Source organism: Carassius auratus, chromosome 22, assembly GCF_003368295.1.
Source record: "Carassius auratus strain Wakin chromosome 22, ASM336829v1, whole genome shotgun sequence".
In the NCBI taxonomy this organism is placed as follows: domain Eukaryota; kingdom Metazoa; phylum Chordata; class Actinopteri; order Cypriniformes; family Cyprinidae; genus Carassius; species Carassius auratus.
This window is the reverse complement of record NC_039264.1, coordinates 6,187,660-6,195,097: the sequence shown is the minus strand read 5'-3', so window position 1 is coordinate 6,195,097 and position 7,438 is coordinate 6,187,660. Positions and strand designations below refer to the sequence as shown.

The 7,438-nt window shown below is 43.8% G+C and overlaps 1 long non-coding RNA gene across 1 annotated transcript; it reads right to left on the bottom strand.

The window, feature by feature from the left end:
- Positions 1 to 4,832: 4,832 nt before the first annotated feature.
- LOC113040641 (uncharacterized) lies at positions 4,833 to 5,113 on the bottom strand. Its single transcript, XR_003275266.1, has 2 exons — positions 4,991 to 5,113; positions 4,833 to 4,893 (listed from the first exon to the last, which is right to left on the bottom strand). It is a non-coding gene; the product is annotated as an uncharacterized LOC113040641 (long non-coding RNA).
- Positions 5,114 to 7,438: the final 2,325 nt, after the last annotated feature.

Genomic DNA, 7,438 nt, shown 5'->3' with positions numbered 1-7,438 from the left:
CCGGGCCAATCAGAAGCCGTGGATGACAGGGGAGGTCTACAGACCCCTGAAGCACAGAATGCTGCCTTAAGAGCTGGAGATTAGGTGGGCCTGAGGACAGCCAGGGCCAACCTCTCCTGCTGCATCAGAGAGGCTAAGAGACAGTACTCCAGGAGGACAACCCATCAATTCAGTGACAGCAGAGACACTGAGCCTTGTGGCAAGGATACAGACCATTACGGGACTACAAAGCCCCCACCACAGGACCTGTGACAGTAACATCTCTCAGTTGAACGAGGTGAACACTACTTGGCTCGCTTTTAGAAACAAAAACAGTACCACTGCACAGAAGTCTTCCACCTCCTCCCGGCGACCAGGTGATGATGCTGACCCAGAAAGCGTGAGGAGATCCTTCAGCAGCATCAATGCACGCAAAGCTCCGGGTCCTGACAACATTCCTGGGCGTGTACTGAGAGACTGTGCAGCAGAACTCACTGATGTCTTCACAGACATTTCAACATCTCACTTAGTCAAGCTAAGTCTTTCTCTCAATCTTATCTTTCAAAGCTACCACCATCATTCCAGTTCCGAAGAAGCCCTCTCCAGCCTGCTTCAATGACTGCTGTCCTGTTGCACTTACTCCCTGTAACGATTCAACGACAGTGAAACACAGGGAGACGAGAGATCCAATCGCAGGTATATTTAATAGAGGTAATCCCAAAATTGTAGTCAAACATGCCATGGGTTCAAAACCAGACTTCAGTCCAAACAAACAAAATAACAAAACAAGGAAGGGAACAGGAAGCGAAGGAAATGGAATGGGAACTCAGAATATGAGAAAGAGGAATCTTGGGGAACAGGTTTTCATAAGGAGACTAATGATAATAGATTGCCTGCACCTGGTGCAATTAACTGGAGTGCAATTACTGTGAAGACAGGACCAGACTAGAGGAATTATAGTGCCTATGGTGAAAGTGCCTAAGGAGAGGTGAGCTCACTAGTGGACACTCAGGGAAACAGAGACTGACAGCGTGACATTACCCCCTCCTCCACGGAGCAGCTGCCAGATTGCTCCACCCAAAACAGAGGGAAAACAAACAGACAAAGAACTAGGAGGGAGTTGGAGCAGCGGAGGACTGGGGAGGGACGGAGGGCCAGATAACATTGGTACACAGAGACAGGAGGACCCAGGTAGAATGGGGAAACAGAGACAACACAACCAGGTAAAATGGGAAACAGAGACAAGACAACCAGGTAAAATGGGGAGACAGAGACAAGAGAAGTGCAACACAAAACAAGGAGTCCAGGAGGGTGGTGGACTGGCGGAGGATAAGGGGGGATGGGACGGAAGGGCCAGGTCCTAGAAGGAAACGTAACAACAGACACAGACTAGAAACTTAGGAGGAGGTGGACCAGTGGAGGATCAGGGGGGAGGGATGGAGGGCCAGGTCCAAAAGGAGGAAACAGACAGAAAAAACTAAAGAAAACAAAAACACAAAAACATAAAGTCCATGAAGGACATCACGTGATGCCCACCAGGGCGGAGCAGAAGACCACCACAGCCGTGTGGTCAGGGTGGAAGCCCCCAGGACGGAGCAATAAGACCACCACATCCATGCGGCCAGACCAACGGGAGGACAAAACTCTGGTAATCCCATGGTGTTTATAACTGGATTCCAGAGGATCGGTGGCTGACTTGACTCTGCTCATGAAGATTATTGGTGACATGCATATGTTCATGAAGATCCCCGGTGACTTGACTCAGTCCTTGAAGATCACCAGTGACTTGATTCTGTCCTTGAAGATCACCAGTGACTTGACTTGACTCTGGAAGGTCAACAGGAACTAACCCTGACTCTGGAAGGTCAACGGTGACTAACCCTAACTCTGGAAGGTCGACGGTGACTAACCCTGACTCTGGAGGGTCCATTAGCACCTGACTCAACTTTGGAGGGTCAACCGGAACCTGACTCAACTCTGGAGGGTCAACAGGAATATGACTCGACTCTGGATGGTCAACAGGAGCCTGACTTGACTCTGGACAGTCAACTGGAATTTGACTCGACTCTGGAAGGTCGACAGGAACTAGCCCTGACTCTGGAAAGGTCGACGGTGACTAACCCTGACTCTGGAGGGTCCATGAACACCTGACTTGACTCTGGAGGGTCAACCGGAACCTGACTAAACTCTGGATCTATCACCGCATTTAACAGAAGGAAACCGGATCGGATAGCCAGCTTTCTTCCGTCCATCTATCCTGCCACACATAGATGCATTCCCAACTGGAACAATAAAAAAGCTTTGTTTTAATCATGTAAATTAACCAGCCATTACTTCAGTCTCAAGTGTTAATATTATCAGTTATATTATCAGTTATATTATCAGGTTGGCGGCCATCTTGTGCAGCGGCACTGGACTGGCAGCCATCTTGCACAGCGGCGCTGGCTCAGCCGATTTGCGCCTCCTCTCCCCTCTCTGTCCATAATGGGAAAGGCCGGCTTCCATCCGAACCCCGGGTCAACAGGAAGCCACAGTGGAGATCGCTGCCTGACCTCCTCTCGATTACTCACTCCTGAGCGACCTCCCCTGGTTACACGGAACACTACCAGGCGAGTACCCTCAAAGCCATTCCTCTCCCGCTTGATGGCTGGGGAGGAAATGGGAGCAGATATACCGCTGGATCTCTTTCGATGGAGTCCTTCTGTAACGATTCGACGACCAGTGAAACACAAGGAGATGAGAGATCCAATCGCAGGTATTTTAAATAGAGATAATCCAAAATCGTAGTCAAACCTGCCATGGGTCAATACCAGAATTATAGTGCCTATGGTGAAAGTGCCTAAGGAGAAGTGAGCTCACTAGTGGACACTCAGGGAAACAGAGACTGACAGCGTGACACTCCCATCCTCATGAAGTGCTTTGAACGGCTAGTCATGCACCACATCAAGTCTGACCTCCGCCCTCCCTGGACTCATTTCAGTTTTCATATCGGGCCAACCACTCGACCGATGATGCCATCACAAATGCCATCCACTCAGCACTCACACATCTAGACAAAAAGGACTCATACGTCAGAATGCTGTTCATAGTATTCAGTTCAGCATTCAACACTATCATCCCTGAACAGCCCATTCACAAACTGGTCCAGCTGGGGCTCAACACTTCGCTGTGCAACTGTCTGTTGGACTTTCTGACTGGAAGACCTCAGGTAGCGAGGTGAGCCGCCTGGCCAGGTGGTGCAGTGACAACAACCTCTCTCTGAACGTGGAGAAGACAAAGGAGATTGTTGTTGACTTCAGGAGAGCACACACTCAGCATACTCCTAACCATCCAACGGTGTGACTGTGGAGAGAGTGAGTAGCACCAAGTTTATGGGTGTGCACATCACAGAGGACCTCTCTTGGACCAACAACACTGCAGCACTAGCCAAGAAATCACAGCAGCGTCTCTATTTCCTCCGCAAACTGAGAAGATCCAGAGCCCCTGCCCCCCCATCATGTACACCTTCTACAGAGGCACCAACGAGAGCATTCTAACGAGCTGCATCACTGTGTGGTATGGCGCCTGCAATGCATCCTGCCGAAAGACCCTTCAACGCATAGTGAGAGCAGCAGAGAAGATCGTTGGTGCCTCTCTCCCCTCCCTCCAGGACATTTAACAGATGAACGTAAACAGATGAGAAAGAAAACACACATGTACAGTATTTTTGCTTAAAGAGACAACAGCCTGTCATTAATGTTAATCAAAGAACAAAAGAAAATCATTCAATGATCTTGATTGAATATATTTAATAACTTTTATTGATTAATCTTTATTTATTCATAAAAAGAAAACTATGCAGTGTTTTTAAACTTTTAATTACAGTTTCTGTACCTGAAATTTTGTTTAGTTGTATTTATTCATGATATTGCGAATTGATTTGTTTGTTCCTATGTTATTACTGGCTTTTTACCTGTCTTTAACACTTTAATATTTGAAATTTATATTAATCTAGTTGTTTTTGGTATGGTATTTTTTTTAAAGCACAGGTAAAATTCCTCTTGCAGTGTTTTGTAAGCTGCTGATTTTTGCTCATGTTATTCAGCTGCAACAGGATGCTTTTAAAAAGACAGAATACATGTTTGACATCTAAATGTTGGACTTATTTTTTTACATTGGATTTTTATCTTATTGGAATCGAAACTAGGACTCGATAAGAATCGGAACCGATAAAATTCAAACAATACCCAACACTATTCATCAGGGTGTCATGAAGCTGAACTTGCTCTTGAAAATATCAAACATGTAGTAGTTTTTTTTAACCTTGTGATGCTGTTTAAAAACACATTTCTAGTCAAACTGAACGTACTTTATTAAGTCAAGTGAAAATAACAATAAAAGTTGAAATTACATAACAAAGTTTTTTTAACTATAAAAACTCAATCAGCTAAACAAAAGATCTTAAGTTGGGAGACATGTGACCTTACTCAGTGAATTGAGTTAAGTGAACTAATTCGAAATGGGGATAAATTCAAAAAAGCTGTGCAGCAAATTACCTTGTAATTTTAAGTAAAGTCAACTTTACTTTTTTACAGTGTGCTGTGACTTAAGTGCGATTCATCAACTGGGTTCTTGAGGCTGGCTGTCAGTCCCATAGACTCCCCATGTTAAAATGCCCAACGTTTACAGCTTGGTTAAAAAAATGTATTTAGCAAATTTTGCCCTTCAGGGGGTGAATTTTATACAGTCTATGGTTTTACCACAGCACACACCCAAACACATACTAATATTCAACACAATTTTACAGGTGTTTTCTGAAGCTTTAGTGTTTAGTGTCATGCAGCATCTGTTTAAGGTGAGAGCAGCATCTCTGACCTGCACCGCAGCCGGCAGCGTCCTGTGAAACTCCCGCCGCAAAACCGCTGGAACGGCATTCTGAAAGACAAACACAATGCCATATCAGTCTCAAAACCCTCATCTCATTGTAATGAGCGTACTATGTTGCTAATGTGTCATATTTCCACACAAATACCTTCCCTGAACGCAGGATAGATCTCAGATAAGCCATGTTTGACTGTGTCCTCTGTCTGGGGTCTAGACTGTTATGCATGCGGTTTCAACCAATCAGAGGGCTAGTTGTGAAATCGGTATAGGATAGCGGCCAATCAGTGAAGCTGAAACATGACAGATCGGCAGTTGGGGTCAGACTGTTATTGTGCATCAAAGGGCAATTTTTTATAGACCATTTCAAAATTAGATATACATAAAGGTTAGATGTCTTACAGCGGAGTCTAATGTCATCCCTGGCGGCCATCTTGTCACCCAGAGTCACTACCAGCTGTCATCGATACCTGAACAAGCCTGTCAGCTGTAGATATGTCCTCTGCAGCAGGAGAAGATCTTCCATCCCCATCTGTTATCAAGGACCAGAGCTACCACCTGCTGACTTTAAAACACAATGGAGGTCTGGTGATTCCATCAGGAGGCACAGTGAGGATCATCAGGGCAGCAGAGAGGGTCATTCGTCAGGCATCAGCCAGTACCAGACGATCACAGCCCAGCAAACTGCGAGAGGACGTGTACATCGGAGCACATCTGTGAAACGCAGTATGGCATAGATAGCCACCACCATACGCTGTTAACATTAGTTGTGTCCCTGTTTTTTAAGCTAAGGGTGCACCACATTGCTAAAATGACTAACCTTACCTTACAGAGCAACGACATGCGACAAAAGCTCAATAAAACTGTCCTTTTCAAAGGGCATAAGCCCAAGCTATGTTTTTGGGTCACTTTTTTACACAGTAGTTCTCTCTACAGGGTGGGGATTTCAACATGCAGCATTTCTTTATGTATATTTGTAATGGGGAATCTTGTACCTATTTTTATTTCAAATAAATGTCACTTTTATAAGACTTTTGTGTAATTATTCCATATTTTGTGTAGTGATTCTATATCAGAATCAGAACATACAATCCAAATACTATACAAGAAACTTCCGAGTGCTACTTTTCATTTGAGACCAGGATTATGCTTCTACACCAACAGGTTGCCACACAGTAAGGCTTTTATTGTCAGTATGCATTTTGGGTTACCAAAGGTCATGTGGGGAGTTTCCATAGGGCATTTTACAAAACGCATGAGCATACCTTGGCAAATGAATGGTCTACAGTACTCATATTTCATTCTATATTGATCTTCTTTTCCACACAGTTTCACAAGACCTGGTGCTTGGGCTCAGTTGTGTTTCTAAAATCATATCAAGTGACCTAGAGGGCTGAAATGTGGTCAGTTGAGATGCTTGTTATCCGACAGAAAGAAAAATATATATTCTAGCCTGTATAGCTCTGTGCCAGTACTTCACACAATTATTCTGATTATTTCCTAAGAAACTACAGGGTCTCGGCTTTCTAAAGAGGTCAGGCATTTGATGGTAGGCCAAAATAGCTGGGAACATTGATCTCTGAAGTACAGTAGGCACAGTGCAGTGTCGAGGGGAAAAGCCTAGTAAATGGCCCAATCCTGAAGAAGTTAAAATAAACATGTAATAATTCTAATTATTTTATTATAATAGTAATATATTTAGGGCTGTAGTACTCGAGTCCGGTCTTGGACTCGAGTCCGGACTCGAGACATTTTTCTGTCGTCTCGGACTTGTCTCGGACTCGTTGAATTTGCACTCGGACTTGTCTCGGACTTGGCCATTGGACTCGCCAAGTCTTCTAGTTGGTCTCGACCGAGTCCAGCAAAAAAAAAAAAAAAAAATGTCTCCTTCAAAACAAAACCACATTTGCATGATGTCGCGACTGAAAACGTGTGGAAAACACTAGGCGCGCCGCTCTCCTTATTTCCAAAGCACTCTGTAATCTGCGCTCGCGCTCCAGTGGCGTCTGCTGTTGCTGGGCAACCATGACCCGCTCTCCATGATGACGCAGAAGTTTCAGCAAAGAATAAATTGATTTCCAGCACTAAACATCCCTTGCAGTAGCTCTGCTAATAGATTCATTTAAAAAATGGCTATCCTTGAACAACTATGATCATCTGTTTCTCCATCTTAGCTTTCAGTATTGTTCCGGGAAAGGATGTGCATGACCAGTGGTGCATTTACTGCGACCTGAAAAGTTTAGATGTTTCTAATTTAATTTTCTACCTGTTAGATTGTGTTTTACCTACACCTAGATAGCCTTTTTTTTATCAATAAACGCGTATTAATGTATAGCCTTATGCAACAATTAGTACATATGTACATTTTAAAAACTTTATATATGACATTACATATTTACATTTTCATGTAACAGCCAGTATTTGTATCTGTAACAATCACAATTTTTTTCCTATCTGCATTCGGATACAACATCGTACAGTTACTTGATAAGACTGTTATGACTTTTTATATATTTTTTCGTAGTTATCACTGAACAAGTATGTCGTGTTAAACTGAAATAATTATTAATTTCATGACGTCATGACAAACGTTTAGTGA